This window comes from Moschus berezovskii, chromosome 22 (assembly GCF_049115385.1).
Source record: "Moschus berezovskii isolate FMDL1 chromosome 22, NW_MosBer_1.0, whole genome shotgun sequence".
In the NCBI taxonomy this organism is placed as follows: Eukaryota; Metazoa; Chordata; class Mammalia; order Artiodactyla; family Moschidae; genus Moschus; species Moschus berezovskii.
In genome coordinates, this window is record NC_142481.1 from 13,979,972 (window position 1) to 14,000,504 (window position 20,533).

General features: G+C 53.6%; 1 protein-coding gene and 1 pseudogene across 1 annotated transcript in view; one reads left to right on the forward strand and one right to left on the reverse strand.

Annotated features, from left to right (window-relative positions):
• The first annotated feature begins 4,282 nt into the window (after nt 1-4,282).
• Nucleotides 4,283-20,533, forward strand: part of AKT2 (AKT serine/threonine kinase 2) — a 48,917-nt gene continuing 32,666 nt past the window's right edge. Inside the window, exon 1 of the mRNA XM_055412152.2 lies at nt 4,283-4,458. The gene's annotated coding sequence lies outside the window, so the exon portion shown is untranslated. The remainder of the gene's footprint in view (nt 4,459-20,533) is intronic.
• Nucleotides 14,158-17,661, reverse strand: LOC148774354 (uncharacterized; annotated as a pseudogene).

The window sequence follows — 20,533 nt, forward strand, 5'->3', positions numbered from 1 at the left end:
GCTGGCCCAGGCAGCCTGCCCCATCACTATCAGAAGCCCAATCTCTGAGAAGGATTGAAATGGACTTGAGAGACTGAGTTCTGCTCTCTGGGGACAGGAGGGGATTTTGAGGAGATGCCTTCTTCATCCCTCAGGGCACGATTCTTCATCATTTTTTTTGAATCAATAGGCCTTTGAGCAGGCTTCAGATGAGACACTCCAGGCCCTTCTCTCCAGAAAAGTTGCCTGTGCAGCCCATATTTATAGTCATAGGCGGGAAGTTTACAGAATAGATTAGAGGGTAGAGAACAATTTGGGGTTTTAGGAAATTTTCTCCTCAATCACCCTTGATGTGGAAATTGAGAGACTGAGGCCCTCAAACAGTAATTAAATGGTTTGCTAAAGCTACACAAGGGACAGAAGTAGGCCATTACTTTCCATTTTTCATGAGTTCAAAGCACAGGCTCTTGTATCGGACTGCCTGGGTTCAAATCCCACCTTCACCCCTAACTTGTCCTGGGACCCTGAGCAAGCCCATGGTACTTAACCTCCAAGACTGTGTTGACAGCAACAGGATAGCATTGGGGGGGAGGGTACTGTGTCAAGAACAAAACCCGGGGGACGTCCCTGGTGGTCCAGTGGCTAAGACTCTGTGCTCACAATTCAGGGAGCCCAGCTTCCATCCCTGGTCAGGGAACTAGATCCCACATGCCGCAACTAAGAGTTTGCATGCCCCAAGGAAGATGGAAGATCTGAGTGCCGCATGGCAGACCCAGCACGGCTGAATAAATAAATTTAAAAAGACACACTCCCCCCCGCAGCCCCCAGAACCTAGCCTGTAACAACTGCTAAGTAAGTTCTATTGCTGCTGTTTTGCAATGAGGAAAGGCAGGCCCAGAGAAGTGAAGGGATTCTGGTAAGGACACAGAAGAAGCATGATTGGAACTAGGGCCTGTCTATTTCCAAAGCCAATGTGTATTGTTCACCCCCAGACTAGTTTGTTTCAAACTTCAAGGCACAAGCCAGTAATGGGTCAGTAAATCAGTTCAGCAGGGTCTCAAATGGCACTGAAAACAAAAATTAACTACCAGAGTGCATCATAAGTGCATGCTTGCTTAGTCATGTCCCACTCTTTGTGACCTCCTGGACTGTGGCCCACCAGGCTCCTCGGTCCATGGGATTTTCCAGGCAAGAATACTGAAGTGGGTTGCCATTTCCTCCTCCAGGGGATCTTCCCGACCCAGGGAGTGAACCCATGTTCCCTGTGTCTCCTGTGTTGCAGGCAGATTGTTTACTGCTTGAGCCACTGGGGAAGACCTAGAGTGGATCATACATAAGGGTAAATAGTATTTGGTGACACTTTTGTTTCATGAGATTATAAGTATACACCTTTGTGTACTAGGGTTTCTTTGGCTGGGTTTCTTTGGTTTCTTTCTAGGCTGTACCATGACTTGTAGGATCTTAGTTCCCCAAAAAGGGATTGAACTTGCGCTTTTGTAGTCAAAGCACTGTATCCTAACCACTGGACCCCCAGGGAATTCTTACCAGGTATTAAAATAGTTTGAAAGGCATTACCCTTGACTACTGGGCATCCCAAGGGGCACTAGTGGTAAAGAACCAGCCTACCAATGCAAGAGACGCAAGAGACTTAGGTTTGATCCCTGGGTTGGGAAGATCCTCTGGAGGAGGGCATGGCAACCCACTCCAGTATTCTTGCCTGAAGAATCCCACGGAGAGAGGAGCCTGGCAGGGTATAGCCCATTGGGTCCCAAGCAGTTGGACGCAGCTGACCACACACACACACACACACACATCCTTGACTACTAGTATCCCAAAGAGTTGAATGTGCAGCCGACCAGACAGACAGACACACCCTGGAGAATCCCAAGAACATAGGAGTCTGGCGGGCTACAGCCCATGGGGTCCCAAAGAGTTGGACACAGCTAACCAGACACACACACACCCCCTTGACTACTAGTGCCCCAACAAGTTCAGACACAAGCAAATGGGAGCTTTCAGGGAGTTCTCTGTGCATTGTGATCCACCCTGTGTCCCAGGAGGGACAGGATTCAGGTTAATCCAGGAAGACTTAGAGGTAGGGCAATGGGCTATGCACTGTTCATCATGGAGAACAGTAAAGAGGGTAGACCACAGCAGCCTTGAGCCTAGAGCAGAGCAGAAGAGCTACGTTAAAAAAAATTTTTTTTTAATGTATTAGCTTTTTCTTTTTAAAAATATTTATGTATTTATTTAGCCCGGTTGGGCCTTCCTTGTGGCATGTGGGATCTTAGACCTTCCCTTCCGGCACTCAGGCTCTTCATTTTGGCCTGTGGGCTTCTAGTTGTGGCACGCGAGCTTAGTTGTTTCACGGCATGTGGACTCTTAGTTCTCAGACCAGAGACTGAACCTGAGTCCCCTGCATTGGAAAGCGGATTCTTAACCACTTCCTGTCCAGGGAAATCCCAGGACTACTTGAAATAAATACTCCTCAAGAGCCCATTCTGTGCCAGGCCCTTTGCTGGGCAGTGTTAGGTACACAGTGGTGACTGAGTTAGTCCTAGACTTCTCCCTCCCGGGGCCTTCTGGGCAGTGGAGTAGACAGATCTGTTACCACACAGTGAGAGACTAAAATGGTCAGGGCTGTGGTGGGGGAACCATTGGTTAGGGTGTGATAGGGGAAGGCCAGGAATTAGGAGGAACACAGAGCAGTGAGTTCCAAGCTGAAGACCCATTAGCAAGGGCTGGTTCCAGCATTTGGTTTACCTCTGGGGAAGCTGGGGCTTCCCAGGAGGCGTGGTGATAAAGAATCCACCTGCCAATGCAAGAGGCCCAGAAGACACAGGTTCCATTCCTGGAGTAGGGAACGGCAGTCCACTCCAGTATTCTTGCCTAGGAAATCCCATGGACAGAGGAGTCTGGTGAGCTACAGTCCATGGGGTCACAAAGAGTCAGCCACAACTGAACACACACAAACACACGGGGTCACAAAGAGACACGACTGAATACACACACACACCCTTGAGCAGGACTTTGCCTGAAACACTCTTGCAGACTTAGGTAGACACAGGATTTTTCAACTCCCAGTCAGACTTTCTAGAAGTACGCCTAACCAATGCATACTTGCAAAGCTATGTGGCATTCAGTTCAGTCACTTAGTCGTGTCTGACTCTTTGCGACCCCATGAATCACAGCACGCCAGGCCTCCCTGTCCATCACCAATTCCCGGAGTTCACTCAAACTCATGTCCATCGAGTTGGTGATGCCATCCAGCCATCTCATTCTCTGTCATCCCCTTCTCCTCCCGCCCCCAATCCCTCCCAGCATCAGACTCTTTTCCAGTGAGTCAACTCTTCCCATGAGGTGGCCAAAGTATTGGAGCTTCAGCTTTAGCATCAGTCCTCCCAATGAACACCCAGGATTGATCTCCTTTAGAATGGACTGGTTGGATCTCCTTGCAGTACTAGAACCCAAATTAAGAAGGTAGGAAGCCCCACCCAACCTATGAGAGAGCAGGGACCGGGGCGCCAGATGTGTCACGGCTGTCTACTACTCTAGTTAATAAAAGGGACAGGATCTGTGCAGTTTTATTTTTATAGGGCGATTTTAACGCCTTTGGAGGCCCAAGTTGCCCCGTAAAAAAGTTACATTCCCATATTTCATTGGATGTATATGATGGGCAGACAGGATTAATATTTTGGAGTCATAGCATGTGTTAATTGATATAAACCGTTCTGTTTACGTAAAACAGTCAAGTAGCCCAGTGACGCAACTATGATTGTTTCCATTTTGCATCTGTGGCTACTGAGGCACAGAAAACGGTCAAGCCTTCTGCCCACAGCCAGCAGCAAGGAAATGCTGTGCTCAACCACGAGATGTACTGAAAAGGAGACCCTGCCTAACGCCCGCTCCCGGGCTCTTTAAGAGCTTAGGAACCTGGACTAAAGACGAGGAAGGAGTAAAGCGAGATCAAAGTGTATGTAAATAAGGACCAGGGGATGCCGGGCAATATCACAGCGGCCAGCCAGCCTCTAGGGACAGCAGGCATCGGAGTCCTACTGAGCTTGCGCAATTCTTTTTTTTTTTTTCTTTTTCTCGTCTGGCGCCTGCGCGAGGCACATCCCAGGCCCACGCCGGCTCAACGCAGGCGCCCTTCTCTTGGGCCGCCCCCTCCGCCACCTTGCGCTTGCGCTCTAGCGCCCTTCGGGGTCCCTCGCTGCCTGCATTACGTCAGTTCCTGTTTGTGGCGGGAGAAGGCGGTATTTCCGCCCAGAGGGTGGGAGGGGGCGGTAAGCGGGGGCTGGGGGGAGGGGGCGGGGGGGCCGCGCCGCGCGAGCCGTTGGGCCTGGCCCCGCGAAGGCGTTGCCACCGCTGCCGCCGCCGCCGCCGCCTCCAGGAAACGTAAGGAGCGGGGTCAAGCGCAGCGTGGCGATGGGCAGGAGGAGAACCCCGCCTGCGAGGCTGGGCGGCCGGCGGTGACAGGTGAGTGCGCCAGCGCGTGTCCCCGAGCGTGCCCCCCCCCCCGCGATGGTCGCGTCCGGACCCCCCCCCCGACCCCCGCAAAGCCGCCCTGGGCCGTCCCACCGGCGTCCGCCGGGCGGGGACCGTGGTCCTTGAGCCCCCCCCTTTCCGGGACGGAGTGGGGGTGGCCGCGCGGGGGCGGTGGGAATGGCCCTGAGGGGGCGGGGGCGGCGGGTTGTACCACTGAGGCGGCAGGGGGCGCACATCAGAGAGCGGGCTGCGAGCCTCTGGAGGGCTGGGGGCCGCAGACCCCCGGCGTCTGCGGGCTGGGCGTTGAGCTAGTGGGCCGGGAGGGACGGCGCGCTGGGCGGGCGAGTGCGGAGCCTTGGAGGGAGCTGTACCTATTTGGGGCTGTGGGAACGGTTCCTGGAGCGTGTTTGGAGAGGTGGGGGCTTCTGGGGAGGGGGGCTGTACCAAGTGTGGCCGAGGTAGCGCCCTCTGGGTTGTACCACTGAGGTCCCGGGGCGGGGTGGGGAGGAAGCCATCCCTAGAAGTAGAGCCGCGCCGTATCAGAGGAGGAGAGCTGGGATGTTTGTGATCTTGAGGGACCTCGCGGGGCAGGGAGCCAGCCCGAGGGGTGTTTTAGGGGAGCACTGTGGGAGCCCTCTAATGCCGAGCGATGAGGAAGGGGTTCTGCCTCCTGTGTTTGGTGGGTGGAGCTTGGGGTTTACGCTGAGTTGGAGGGGGAATCACTTTTATTGAACTTCTTGTTGACTTTCGGGGGAACTGGATGGTCAGTGGGGCTGCTCTCTACCCTAGAACCTTTGCATATTGTTAAACTATATTTTAAGGTGTGTGGGACACCTGTGGCAAATTCTTGCCGTGGTTTTAGCTGGGGCGTGGGGTGGGGTGGCGGGGGAGACGTCTTAGACGGCACTTGTTTTCTGAGCTTTCGGCTCCATATTAGGGAGGGGAGGGGTTATGAAGTTTGGATTTGAGGGTTTGTGCCCCCGGACCTGCTTAAGACTTGGGAGGAAGGACTGTTTTGAAGCCACCTCTCCCCGAAGGCAGGGTGGCAGGGGACGTCTTTATCCTTGGAATTCTGAACACCCTTTTCCTTGCATTTGGAAGCCACTTGGGCTCAGCAAGAGTCCTAGGCGTCATTAGGCCCTCCATGTCTGCCTTTGAACCTTGTTTACTCTCCTCTCAGAGAAAACATCCATCAGGACCTCTGGGCTGATAGTGCTTGGTGGTGGGTACTGGTGTCCGGCCCCCTCCATCCTGGCCAGAAGGCCAGACACATGGTCGTGTCTCCTTGGTTAGCAGCCCTGCCGCCCATCATGTTTACACTCCCCACCAGGCGATTAACAGTTGGCTTCACCATTAGGCGGCAGCGAGGCTGAGCGCTGTTTTCCCAGCTGTTCCTCTCTCCATAGGCCAAGGGGACTTGGGCGGGGGGTGCCCCAGCCCACACTGACCCAGGGAGGAAGGCTGCTCTGAAGGACTGGGGGCAGCTACCCCACGAAGCTGGTTTCTCACTGTTGTTGCTGGGTAGGAGCTTGGACCAGCTCGCCCCAGTCGTGAGGCCACTGCCCCTGCTCCTCAGGCCAGCCTGTGACCTTGGCTTGCTCCGTAACCTTTGCCCTGGGTCTGGAGTTCCCGGAGGGCTGGCCGTAATCCCTCATTGACCCAGCTAATGTGGGCTGGCGGGGTGGTGGAAGTGGGCAGACAGTCGCTCTTGTCCACACCATCAGCTTCCAAGCTGACTGGCTTCCATGAGTTGTGGTTGCTGGAGAGAATGGTCCCTGAGCCTCTGTGAGGCCACGGTGACTGCTATGTAGAATTTCTCTGCACTAGGGGGTTTCTTCCTTTGGTCTGCTAACGTTTAGAGGGTTTGCCTGATAGGATTAACAGCAGTAGTCAGAACAACAATCATGAGGTCAGTGCCTGTTTATTGAGTGCATTCTGTGTGCCATGAGCTGTTTTAATGCTTCACAAGGGTTAACTGGCAGGATCCTCACATCCTAGAGCTTTGTGTTCTGTTGTCATGATCTCCATTTTAGAAGGGGAAACTGAGGCACAGAGTATCAAATCAGTTCCAGAGTTCATGAATTTTGTTGAACATTCAGCCTGTCAGGCATGTGACAGGCTGTTTACACACACGACCTCATTCAAACCTCTAAACACACCCATGGGGTAGATACAGTTCTTCCCGTTTTATACACTCCTATGAGCAAGGCAGGAGTGTGATACCCATTTTACAGGTGAGGAAACTGAGACCCTTGCTACGAAGTGAAATGATTTGCTCGACATCTCAAAGGTGGAGGTGATAGAGCTGGGAAGTGCTCCCCTGGCCTGGTTTGGCCTCAGAGTGAACCTCTTGCCAGCGTGTAACTGGAACAGTGGTTTTGTTGAACCCAGGGTTGGATGTGGTGTTTCTGTCCATTTTTCAGAGTCAGAAAATTGGGGTTCGGAGGAGAAATTGCTTTTTCCCAGGTCTGTCAGACGCTTGGGGCCCAGACTGGGGTTTGAATGAATTCTTCGGTCACTAGGTCCCAAAGCTTGTGGCAGGTTGGGGGATGAGGAGGAGGGATGAGGCTCAGTCACCTCAGACCTCCAGCCATCTGCACCCTTGGGTGTTTTCTTCCCCTCAGCCTTGGGGCCTGGGGCTGCCTTGAGCACCTCTACCAGCAGCCAGCCCAGCAGTTTGGGGGCTTGCAGGTAAAACTTGGTTCCTCCTCAGAGTTGAGCCAGGTCATCTTTTAACTGGGGGCAGACTGTCTGCTGGGAGCCGGGAGGGAATAAGCAGGAGAGACATGACACAGTTACCAGGGCACCCGTGTGTGAGGTCCCTGCACAAGGATGGTGTGGTGGGCTCGTGTGCACGTTCTAGTGCTTTCACGTTCTGGTTGTGTGACCTTGGACCACAGTGTTCACCTCCATGCAATGGGCTTAGAGCAGCATCCACCTCAGGCTTTTGTGAGGATCACATCAATTAATCCAAGAGAAACTTCTTGAATCGTGCCTGGCACTGCATAAATGCTCTGGTAGCAGTCTGAGGGCATCTGTCCTTCCCCACCTCGCCACCCTCAACCCTCTCAGGCATTGTCCTGGAATTCAGTCCCCCAGCCTGGTCTAGCCAGAATCCAGGAGTCTGGTGTCCTGGTTTGTAATTTCTGTGAAGAGCTGTATTGAAGTGCTTCATAGCATCAGGTTCAAGTCCAGCCCTACCTCTTGGTGCCTGTATGACTGGGAGCAAGTCCTCAGTCTTCGTGAGCTCATTTCATCACTTATGTCATGGGATGATTTCCTCCTCATAGGTTGTTGTGAAGGTTAATCAGGTTAATTTGTGGAAGGCACTTGTCACAATGCAGGTATAACAGTGAGCCTGCAGCAAATGTTTCCTGTTAGCAGTATAGCATATTAAAAAGCAGAGACATTACTTTGCCAACCAAGGTCCGTCTAGTCAAGGCTATGATTTTTCCCATGGTCGTGTATGAATGTGAGAGTTGGACTGTGAAGAAAGCTGATCGCCGAAGAATTGATGCTTTTGAACTGTGGTGCTGGAGAAGACTCTTGAGAGGCCCTTGGACTGCAAGGAGATCCAACCAGTCCGTTCTAAAGGAGATCAATCCTGGGTGTTCATTGGAAGGACTGATGCTAAAGCTGAAACTCCAATACTTTGGCCACCTCATGGGAAGAGTTGACTCACTGGAAAAGAGTCTGATGCTGGGAGGGATTAGGGGCGGGAGGAGAAGGGGACGACAGAGAATGAGATGGCTGGATGGCATCACCGACTCAATGGACATGAGTTTGAGTGAACTCCGGGAGTTGGTGATGGACAGGGAGGCCTGGCGTGCTGTGATTCATGGGGTCGCAAAGAGTCGGACACGACTGAGCGACTGAACTGAACTGAAAAGAATAGTGCTGGACACACAGTGAACCCTCGGGAGATCTTAACAATTTTAATTCTAATTTTTTTCTGCTAGGATTTTGCAGGTCCTTCCCAGGTTAAAGAGCCCTGTCAGGTAACCCCAGGAGGAAGGTAGGGCTGAAATTAGCATCTCCATTTTCCAGATGAGGAGACGGAGGTTCTGGAGGATTAAGGGGTAGGGGACATACTGTGAGAAACTGGCACATGCATCCCCAGGTCCCTGCCCTCTTCCACCGTTGCTACCCAGAGCCCCACCGAGGCCGAAATTCTAGCTCCTCCCCAGATGTCAGGTTCTGTGGAAACCCTTTTGCTGTATGTGCTTTCATTGACTCTCCACCACCATAGCTCCCAGGAGTGCTGGGAACCACCTCGACCCAGGTGAGAACAGTTGCTTTGAAGGCCGAGAGGCACAGGGCAGTCTCCAACCCAGAGGGTAGCAGAAGTGCCTGTGGGAGTCAGGGGCCAGGCTGCCTTGTGGGCCAGGGCGGGAAGCGTGGCAGTGATCCTGAGGGCATTGCTGAGTGAAAGGAGAGGTTTTCATTGATCCACCAGCATTTATTGAACACCTTTTCTGCGCCCGGCATTTCTTCAGGTGCCAGGGATACAGAGGGGCACTCAATGAAGGCCTCTGCCTCTGTAGAGCTAAGGGAGATAAACCCTGAACTTGATGCATAAACAAGGGGCAGATTCAGGGGAGGGGCTCGGCAATTAAAATCAGGTGTGTCGGGCTGCCAGGAAGGCCTCTAAGCGGATCCCAGATTGGCAAGGTGACCTGAGGAGAAGGAACAGCCTGGGGGTGTGGGGAACCACAGCACAGAAGTTGCAGGAAGGACAGGGCTTGGTGAGGTGCAGGTAGGCTGCACAGAGGCCTGGATGGCTGTGCATGGGGGCGACCAAGCCAAGGGCTGAGGGCAGGCAGGGTCACTCGGAGCCTCGCAGACCGTCTTGAAGAGTGGCTTGGGCAGACTTAGGGTGTTAGAAGATGCCTTTTGCCATCTGAGAGGTTCTTAGGCTTCTCCCTGGGGCAGGGATAGGCTTTGGAGCCTGTCAGGGAGTTTCACAGGCCTCCCACTTCCCCCTTGAGTAGAATCTCTGCTAGAGAACGAGCAAAGACCTTGATGGTTGCCGCCTCCTCTGTGGTTTTCACACCGTGTTCCCCAGGGCCCATGGCTTTTCCCTTAAAGGGACACATGGGGGAGGCTCAATGGGCTGATCTGCCCACCCCTCCCCAACCCGGCAGCTGGGCTAATATCAAACAACAGCACAGAACAACAGTAATGCCTGATAAAAACTATACATGCTGGTTCTGCCTTCCACTCAGCTTATGTGCCTGAGGGCCTAGAGCATTCCTGGCACTGCTCTAGAACTTGGATGACGGGGTCTGCCTTCTAGTGGAGGCAGGTTTGCAGCAAGCAAGCCAGTGATAGGAATCAGGTTGTGATTAATGTTTCAAATTGATCAACTTCCCAAGAGCTATCAGTGTAATGAATGGAGCTCAGGGGAAAGAGGGAGTGGGGACCTAATGTTTTAGCTGGAATGATCTGAGAAGGCCTCCCAGGGGAGGTGACGTGTAGGTAGGAGTGGTGCGCAGTGAAGAGCCGTGGGAGGACGTGCATGAGTGAAGATCCCTCAGACCAAGGAGGAATTGGCTCTGGTTCCCACCTCCCTTGGACTTCCTTGGTGGCTCAGACAGTAAAGCGTCTGCCTACAACGTGGGAGACCTAGGTTCAATCCCTGGGTCGGGAAGATCTCCTGGAGAAGGAAATGGCAACCCACTCCAGTATTTTTGCCTGGAAAATCCCATGGACAAAGGAGCCTGGTAGGCTATAGTCCATGAGGTTGCAAAGAGTTAGACACAACTGAGCGACTTTACTTTCCCACTTTCCAGAAGTGAGAACTGAGGCCTGGAGAGCCCCAGTAACCTGTTCTGGTTCCCCCAACACTGACAGGCTTTGTATTTGGGCAGAGTGGCTCCCAAGGCCTTCCTCCCTCCCCAACCCAGGAAGGTGCTTGATAACCAGGGGTGAGGGCGACCTCTAACCCCACACCTGAGCTTGGAATTTAAGGGTTAGCGTGGTAAGCAGGAGCCTGGCTCTTGGTTTTCCCAGGCTCTGTCTGGAGTGTCTTCCTGGAAGGAGCGGAGCCCCTCAGAGCAGACATCCTTGGGCCTCCGGTTCCTTGGGAAGGGGGATTGGAAGGGAGTGTCTTTGGCAGTTGATCTCCAAGCCTCCAGGGATTCCAGGGACACCCACCCCTCCCTAGGCCTCTCTTCAACTTCCCAAGAGCTCTCAGTGGAAGACTGTCAGCCACCAGGCCTCTGGGCTGCATGGTGGGGTGGTTCCATGGCAGGCTCCTCTGGACAACCAGCCAAACAGCAAGAGGCCCAGCTTGGGGAGTCGGCCCTGGGAGCAGGAGGGAGGGAGCAAGGGAGCTGGGGTGGGAGCTCAGCCTGGCCCCCAGCTCGGCACCCCCGCCCCCGGCGCCTGCCCACATCGGGGCCTGGCTGCCCTGGGTGAGGGAATGGGGGACAGCAAGCCGGGCTGGCCGAGGGGAGCCTGCATGTCAGAGGTTCCTGCAGCAAGTTCCTCAGGCCCAGCTGTCCTGCCCAGGAAGTGCCTCCGCAGATGTTGTTTCTAAGGGTGAGGCCAGAAATCCAAGGCTGCCTTGCTTTGCCACCTTGTGGGCCCTTTTCTGAATGGGCTGGGGTGCCTGCTGCTCCCTCACCTCCCCCCCTCCCCGGCCTTTCCAGCCCAGTCTCAGGGTGTTCATCATCTGTGGGTTATTGTGTAGGAGTTCGGACTGGGGGCAGCCAACCTGGGTGTGAACCCTGCTCTTGGCTCCTCTTTCGGTTGCCTTGTAGCCCTGGGGCCTCATTTCATCTCTCTGAAAGTGGGCTGTCCCTGCCGAGAGGTCCTGGAGGGAGGGTTCACGGAACTAGCATGTCAGAGTACATGGCACGGGTGTCCAGAGAAGGTGCTCAGCAGATCTGAGCTGCTATTGCTAGAGATTGTCAGGCTGGGTACCTGAGAGTGGAGAAGGGGCTCTGGATGCGGCCAGTCTGGGCCTGGGGGTTGGCAGGGAAGGGGTAGCAGGCCAGTCAGCTGAGGCTCCTACCGGGGAGGGCACCGGACAGGAGTATTCATCACGCCCATCACCCAGCAGACTCTCTGAGCTCCTTCAGACACGCAGCAGTCTGTGAGGTAGGCAGCAGCCCCCCCACTTTGTGGATGGGAAATCGAGGTGCACAGTGCCGCATAGAATGCCGTGTGGTTGTTGAGAACTGGCAGAGCGGGCTCTCTCTGCCAGGTACTGCTCCCCAGCACAGCCTGGGAGCTTGGGGTGGCTCTTCTCCCCAGACGAAGGCTTGGAAAGTTATCGGCTTTACCCAAAGTTAAAGTTTTAGTCGGTGACAGACGTGAAATTTGAACCCAGCTCTATCTGGGGTCAAGTCTGCCTTTTTAAGACTGGCTCTTCTGCTTCTGACCAATGCCGTGGCCACTGTTTCTGGGATTGCTGCTGTTGTTCTAATGATCTTTTTTTTGCTTTCTCTCCTAGACAGAGCTGACACAAAGCAATCCTCAGTTGTTCTGGAAGTGGCTGAGTTAGATCCATACGATGTCTGCTTGGGAGATGGCATGTGGCTGCCTGTCTGTATCCGCTAAGGCCTATGGAGCCTTGATGTTGGCCAGCCCCATCCTTCCCCTGACAGAGGCTGGGGTCGGGGGAATGTGAGGGGGTCCCCACCCCCGCCTTGGCGTCTGATTCCTGAGTGGCTTCTGGAGCCAGCCCTTGGCTGTTTCTGGTGGTTTATGTATTCGCTTCTCTCACCAGATATCTCAGTGTGACCCATATAGTTCTGGACGCCAGGGAGCAGCACCTGGTCAAGAGGAGGATGCAGAGAGGGAGTGTTTGCCCTGCGAGTGCCCCAGGAAGGGAGCAGAGCTCTAGCTGGCCTTGATGGGAAGGGCCTTGGGGCGATCTCCTGAGCTGAAGCTCTCTAGGGTCGTGCTTCTCAAACTGGTGTCCAAAGACCTAGTTGGGGGGTTGTGACAGTGCAGGGTGCTGAGCTTGTGTTTTGGGGTAGTGTCTGCAAGTTGTCTGCTATTTTAGTGTGTTTTCATTTAGATGGTAGTTTTGAAAAGTTAATATGGGCATGTCATGAATCGTCTGGGTGAGTCCCTTAACCTGCTAGTAATAGTATTGACATAGCTGCCACTTCCACCATAGCTCTGGCTAACTGAGGCTCAGTCTGACCTTGACTTAGGAGAGTTCACCTTGGTGTGAGTGCTGCCTGTCTTCCAGAGCACTGGCCTCACTGTCAACTGTGCTTGCAGCATGTCTCGTGGGGTTCCCACGACAACCCTGGGTTGTCAAAAAAGGCATCTTTTGAAATAACAAAATAAATGCTTGGTCAGGTGTAGGATCCAGTTTTGTAGACAAGAATGCTGACGTTCAGAGAAGTATCCCTCGCAGCCTGGAAGTGGTGGTCGGGATTTGAATCGAACAAGAGCAAGTATGGGTGTGGGTCTCACTCTGGGGTGAGAGGGTCAGGGTCAGGGTCGGGGAGTGACAGTGTAGCGTGGGAGTGGCTCCTCGGCAGGCCGGGATGATCGAGCCCCAGGCCACTGAGCACTTGTGGTACTTGGCTCAACCCCACCTGCACCCCTGCCTTCAGGCTCCTGGTGCCTCATTGACAGAGGTTCTATAGCTCTGCACCTCCACTGTGTTAGCCACTGGCCACGAGGGGCTATTTAAATTTTAAGTAGTTACAATGAAAGTGAAAATTTAGTTCTTCAGTTGGACTAGCCCTGGTAACCACACTTGCATCATTACAGAAAATTCTCTTGTCTGCATCTGCCCGCCGTGACAGTCTTGGGCACACGATGTATTCTTGCTGGATCTCAGTCTCTTCTTCAGAAGCATGGGTAGTCATAGAGTCTCCCTCACCGGGTCGCGGAAGGGGGAGGGGATTGTCATACACATCCAGGCTTGGCCTGCTGGGAGCACTCAGTAAATGTGCTTGCAGGCCTTGGTCAGGACCCTGTGTCTTTGCTCCAAGGTGCCCTAGGGATAAAGTGGGGACTCACCACCAGCACCCCTTCAGCTCGTGGCTGGGGAGGCAGGCAGATGGTGGCGCTGTGGAGCAATGTCTGAGAGGGAGGAGCCCCTCAGCCAGACTGTAGGGGCTGTGTGTGTGTGTGTGTGCGCGCGCAGCCTTGCTTGTGTGTGTCAGGGGTGGCCCAGTTCTGCAGGGCATCAAGGGTGGTGAGGGAGGGCTGGCTGGGGCAGGGTGGGGCTCGGTTTCTTGGGAGCAAGGGAAGAGGGAGGTGGAAGAGGCTTAGGTGGGGATACTGTGATCCCATCCGTCAGCCGTGTCCTCCTGTACAGCCTCCTGTACTCAGTTTTCCCCATCTGTGAGGCATGGGTCCTTTGGTCCCCAAGGGAACCAGGTGGCGGGAGTGTCAGGCCAGTGCGTAGTGCTGCTCCTGGGGACAGCTCTGCCTTGCTGGGGCCAGGGGTTCCATACACTGCTCCCTCTTCAATGGCAGTTCCCATCCCTCTCCAGGAAATCGCCACAGCCCATTGTTGGTTTTTTTTTTTGGGGGGGCTGTGCCACGTGGTACCTGGGATCTTAGTTCTCTGACCAGGGATTGAACCTGGGCCCCTGCAGTGAGAGGACTGAGTCCTAAGCACTGTCCTGCTCGAGAATTCCCAGCCACAGCCCGTGTAGTGGCTCCCAGGCCCTCCCAGCCAGGTCCCCGGCTTTCTTTGTAGCCACGTGGTGCCTTGCTTCCCCCGACCGCCTCCTGACTGTGTCTCACAGTGCACACCTTCATGCTGTTCTTCCGCGGCCTGCACCGCCCTCCCCCGGGTCTCCGTGAAGCTGCCGCGTCGCTTTCAGACTTCTGCTCAGGTTGCACCATGTCAGTGAGCCCTGCTCTGACCACCGTTCACAAAATCGGAAACTTGCCCCGTTCCCACACACCTAGTTCTCTGTATGCCTTTCTCCACAGTATTTGTCAAATCCTGATGACTGTATAGCTCACCTGTTGATTTAGCTTGTTTGTGTCTTAATGCCTGTCCACTCTCCCCCGCCCTGCCCCCGTAAATTCCCCCGGGGCAGGGAGTGCTCTTTTTTCTCTGCCGCCTCCCCGGGGACCAGAGCAGTGCTGACACAGCACGGGCGCCATATTTGTGGAATGAGTGGAGGCAGGATTTTTTGTTTCACCTTCACTTGGCAGAACTCGGAGCTCCAAAACTGTGGTTCTGTTTGCCACCCCCATCCTGAATCAGTGAAAGCGCTGGGCCTGGCCCTGGCTGGATGGGGCTGGGGACACGGTGTGGATCAGGACCGACCCTGTCCCTGCCTTGTGGAGCTCCTAGTCTTGGGGGGAGGCACTGTGACCAGAGACTTATCCGAGCACAGTGGAGGTAAGTGCCGTGAGGAGACGGGAAAGCTGGGCTCTGAAGGCCTGTGACTCGTGGGCCTGGGGCAGTCAGGACAGGCTTCCCTGAGGAAACGAGGGTTTAGCATGTGAAGATGGGTGAGCACTGTGTCCAACAGGGGAACTGGCATGTGCAAAGGCCCTGGATGGAGGCGGGGAGAGAGCAAGGACTAAAGGGGGGAGTTGGTGGGAGGAGTATACTGACCAGTGAGGCTGGAGAACAGGCAGGGACTCCCTCAAGCGGGCCCTTGGGGCCTTCATAAGGGTCTGTGATGTGATCCCAGAGCTGAGCTGAGTTTCAGGGTCCTTCTGGCTGCAGATGGTGACTGCAGCATGAAATTAAAAGACGCTTGCTCCTTAGAAGGAAAGTTATGACCAACCTAGACAGCATATTAAGAAGCAGAGACATTACTTTGCCAACAAAGATCCGTCTATTCAAAGCTATGGTTTTTCCAGTAGTCATGTATGGATATGAGAGTTGGACTATAAAGAAAACTGAGCGCCAAAGAATTATTGCTTTTGAACTGTGTTGGAGAAGGCTCTTGAGAGTCCTTTGGACAGCAAGGAGATCCAGCGAGTCCATCCTAAAGGAAATCAGTCCTGAATATTCATTGGAAGTACTGATGCTGAAGCTGAAACTCCAATACTTTGGCCACCTGATGGCAAGATCTGACTCATTGGAAAAGACCCTGACGCTGGGCAAGATTGAAGGCAGGAGGAGAACGGGATGACAGAGGATGAGATGGTTGGATGGCGTCTCCGACTCACTAGACATGAGTTTGAATAAACTCCGGGAGTCAGTGGAGTCGCAAAGAGTCGGACATGACTGACTGACTGAACTGAACTGGCTGCAGCATGGTGCTCTCAGCGTGTTTTGGGTCTGTGGCGAGGCAGACTCAAACATGTGACGTGGTTTCTGTGGGTGCTCTAAGGCCCAGGTTGGCAGGGAACAGAAGGAAGCCTGCTCTGGTGCTTATTCTTGTCCCAGTGTTTGCAGCCCACCCACATCTTCAGCCTGTCTTCAGTCCTACCTGCTCCAAATAGACAGATGGGGCGGTTGTGGGGAGCGTGTGGTGATCAAGAGAGAAAAAGGTGTCTTCAGTGCCGCCTGCTTACCACGGAGCCAGTGGAGGCAGAAGTTCACGGTGCAGAAGCGTGTCGTGTCTCCGTGTCTCCGCCTTCAGGGGAAGAGATGGCAGGTGATAGGTGTTGTGCAGTCACTGTCTCGGGCACTGTTTGACAACCTCACGTGGATGAACTCATTTAACCCTCACAGCACCCTTGGAGTTTTGCTGTCTCGAACCCACGAATGAGGGCACTGGTGGAGAAAGGTGAACACAAACTAGTGGAGCTCGGGGAGCACCTGCCCAGGGTCATGTGGCAGGCGGGGGAGCTGAGGTTGAGGTGCATTTGGTTCCCAAGGCCACGTCACTCCTACTCCTGTTATCCTGCCCCTGTTGGCTCTTTGGTACAGTTCCTTCTCTGAGCGTGACGTTTACTATGGACCTCCTACCCTCGTGTGAAAGACTCTACTCCCCGTAAGATCTATTGTTGATCGTATAACTGCTTTTCTGTCAAGGATGCTGCAAATGAAGTTACACGTGGATTGTGTGATGCCCGTTGATCTCAGTAATGTCAACTCATGAAAAAAGAGGCAGGTCTGAATTGAGGCGATGTGGTGGGGACACGTTTGTGCTTCAGAAAGGGATCAGGTTGATAGTCTCTTGTGCGGGAGCACACTGAACGCTGATGGGCAGCGTCAGCACCTCACGTCGAGGTTGGGTCTCGCACGTGGGACGCCTGGTTGTGTTCTGTCAGGTGGGTGGACCCTCACGGAGGGTGGGGTGCTGTGCTGGGCACTTCGCACACAGGAGCCTGTAATGGAGGCACTGCTGTCATCCTTACTGCACAGAGAATGGAGCTGAGACTTGGGAAGGCTAGAAGTTGAGGCGCAGGGACCTGAATCGAGGTCTCCCTAATGCCACCAGCCTGAACACTCATTGAAAGGGCTGAAGCTGAAGCTCCAGTACTTTGACCACCTGATGTGAAGATCTGGAAAAGACTGATGCTGGAAAAGCTTGAGGGCAAGCGAAGAAGAGGGCGACAGAGGTTGAGATGGTTGGATGGCATCACTGACTCAGTGGACACGAGTTTGAGCAAGCTCCGGGAGGTGCTGAAGGACAGGGAAGCCTGGCGGGCTGTAGCGCGTGGGGTCGCACAGAGTCGACACGACTGAGTGACTGAACAACAGCAACTCCAGCAGCCACGTGGTGCTGTGTGGTCCCAGCCCAGCTTTGTGCTTTCTGATCGGGTGCTGGAGCAAGTCCTTTCACTTGAGTGGCTCAGTTTCTTCATGAAAATGGAGAGGATAAGAGCGCTGTGGGAATTGCCTGGAGGTCTAGTGGTTAGTACGTTGCTCTTTCACTGCAGGGCCGCGGTTCACTCCCTGGTTGGGAAACTAAGATCCTGTAAGCCATGCGGGGCGGCCAAAAAACAAAAAAAATTTAATATAATTATACAAGAAGATTAAAAGAAAATCCTCAGCTAAAGGGAACCTGCCGCATAGGGTTTCTGTGAGAGTTGAATTGGCATGTACCAAACACTTAGGTGTGCCTGACATGTGCCAAGTGCCGCGGAGGCGGTGACGCTTCTTAGTGCTGGCATAATGTCAGCCGTCGGGATGATACCAGACCCTTGCTGTGGGTATTTAGACTGCTCCCTGGGTTTCACTATTCCAGCAACGGTATCCTCAGAATGGCATTCTCACCTGTTGGCTTGGCCCCCGAGGGACACTGGGTCATGTCTGAAGACATATTTGATGGTCAGAACTTCTGGGGAAGTCATGCTGCTGGTTTTAGCAAGCGGAGACCAGGATGCTGCAAACCCCGTCCAGTTCTCAGGACAGCCCCACGACAAGAGTTATCTAAATGTCACTGGTGCGGAGGTTGAGAAACTCCACCTGAGAACCTCTGTCACCTGCATAAGCGATTCGTGCGAGAGAAATCGCTGAGGACATGTGTGTTTTCTACTCATCAGTTTTGCTGACGGGCCCTCACAGAACACAGGGCTGGTTCCTGGAGCTGCAGGTGGTGAGTGAGGGAGTCGTTTTGCCTGCCCAGATTCCCACCGGTAGACGCTGCCTGTCGAACAACGGGTGCCTATTGAATTTCCCTCCCGAGCAACTCCTCCTGGGAGTAGGTAAGGCGCAGATTACAGGGTGGGTGACAGGCTCCTGGGAGATCAGCGTGTCAGGAAGGCGCCCCCTCCTCACTGTCTGCAGCTCCAGGAGATGCAGCGCCTCGACCTCCCACTCGTCCCATCTGTGCCGGTGCAGAAAGCAGGTCAGGGAGAGGAGACGAGAGAAAAAGACTTGACGTGGCAGAGGAAGGAATTTAACTGATTTTGAGCATGCTCTGGGCATAGGGCTTCCCTCTTACACACATTGATTCCACAGATCGTTACCGAGTGCCCACTGTGCACCCAGCGCCATGGGAGATGCTGAGAACCCAGCAGCGCCCGAGCAGGCTGGAGCCCTGCCCTCACCGCGCTGACGTCACGGTGGGGAGGGGTCGACAGTAAACTTGTGAACAAGTAAACGTGTACAGTAGTGTCAGCGACTGCAAACGCTTCACTTTCCTGAAGGGTAACAGGAAACTCTTGACTATGGAGGACAGGGTGACCGTATAGGAGGAGACACGTGAGCAGAGGCTGAAGAAAGCCAGGCAGAGCCCGCAGGGACTTGAAGAGGGCAGTGCTCACTGAAGGGGCAGCACGTGCGAGGGTCCTGAGGTTGGCGGCAGGAGTGCGGGGGGGAGCCTCTGGTGTGTCGGAGGCACCGGTGCCGTAGAGTGTTTGGAGGAGTGAAGAGGAGATGATGCAGGATAGGATTCTGGGGCTCCTGTAAGGACTTTGGCTTCTTTTACTCTAGGTGAGGTGGGGCCATGGCAGGGTTTGGGGAGAGCAGTTTCCTCTGACCCAGGTGGTCAAGGATCCTGGAGTGTGAGAGGGGGAGGACAGAAGCACTGAGCTCACCTAGGCCACACAGTCCCCCTAGTGGCAGGAACCACAGCGACCCTGATTTCACAGTTGAGAAAGGAGGTCTGGAAGGAACCTTTCCAGGGCCCAACCCTTTCTGACGGCCGCCAGGCAGGACGAGACAGCCTCTCTCCCCCGCCTTGTCATCCGCCACCCTGCGTCATCCCGTAACTCGCCTCTAACGGACATGACACCAGCAGGGTGAGATGAAACTCAGAGGCAGTTTGGAAACCATTGAGAAGTAAGACCTACGAGGCAGACAGGCAGAAATAAAGCCTGAGATTAAAAAAAGAAGAAACGGAGGAGAGTGTTTGAGACATACTGTGGAACGAGTCAGTGATATTTGCCATGTACTTAGCAGATGTTTAAGAATCAGACCCTGCTAGTGCAGTCAGAGACCCTTCAGGGGCCTGTCTCCAGTCACCTCTCTCTTCCCTGCTGAGAGCAGACTGCAACAGGGAGTGATTTTCATTCCCATTCAGCTTTCTTCTGTGTTAAAAAGACTCACCCAAACTCGAACCCTACCCTTCAGGGCACGTGTCTTTCCTCTGGCTGGATCATTGTACAGATGCGAGCACTAAGGCTCAGAGGGGCCAAGGAGCAGCAGAGGAAATCCAGACCCTGGAGTCCTCTTCCTTATTCATTGATGACTGGCCTTGAGGTGAAAATCCAGGAGAGCTAGCCTGGGGTCAGAGGGGGCCCTGGACACCAGGAGGCCTGAGTTTAACTTCCTGTTATCGTCTAGGCTCCCAAACCCAGGTTCTTTCTTTGTTGTTATTTTGTCATAAAATACAGAAGGATATCTTTAACATGTTTTAAACCATATAGTATGACAAATAACTGTAAAAGTGACGCTCTGTAATCACAGCAGAACATTGTCAGCTCCCAGAAAGCCCCCTCCTCTGTCCCTCCCAAATGTGACAGTTCTCCTGACCTGTGGATGTTTGCTTCCTTGATCTTCTGCGCAGTTTCAGTAGTGAGAAATCATGTCCCGCTGCCTGTTCTGAGCTTGCAGTCCATGGACTCGTACTCAGTGGGTCATTTCGCATCTGGCTTCTTTCACGCCAGGTGAAGTTCTCACACTTCCTCCTGTTGTAGGCTTTAGGAGTTGGATCCTCTTTCTTGCTGAGTGGCCTTGAGCTCTATGAATTTACCTTAGTTTGTTTATCCATTCTCCTGTGGGTGGACACCTGGTCTGTTTCCAGTTTTGAGGTTACTGAGAATGTTGCTGCTGTGGACGATCTAGTACATGTCGTTTAGTAAACAAATACACCCATTTCTGTTGGAGGGCCGTGGAATTGCTGGGTCATGGGGTAGGGATATGTTGAGCTTTAATTCTTATTGCTAAACAGTTTCCCATAGTGGTGGACCTGTTTTATACTTCCACCAAGAGCAATTCCTTTACATTCTTTTAACAGTTTTTAATTATTGATTTTTTGAAAAATGTGTTCATTTGGCTGTGTCGGGTCTTAGTTGCATCATGCGTGATCTTTCATTTTGGTGCACAGGCTCAGTTGCCCCTTGGCACGTGGGATCTTAGTTCCTTGACCAGGGATTGAACTTACATCCCCCACATTGGAAGGCTGATCCTTAAGCACTGGACCACCAAGGAAGTCCCCCTTTAAAACATTCTTTTTTTTAAAAAATTTTATTTGCTTATTCATTTATTTATTTTTGGCAG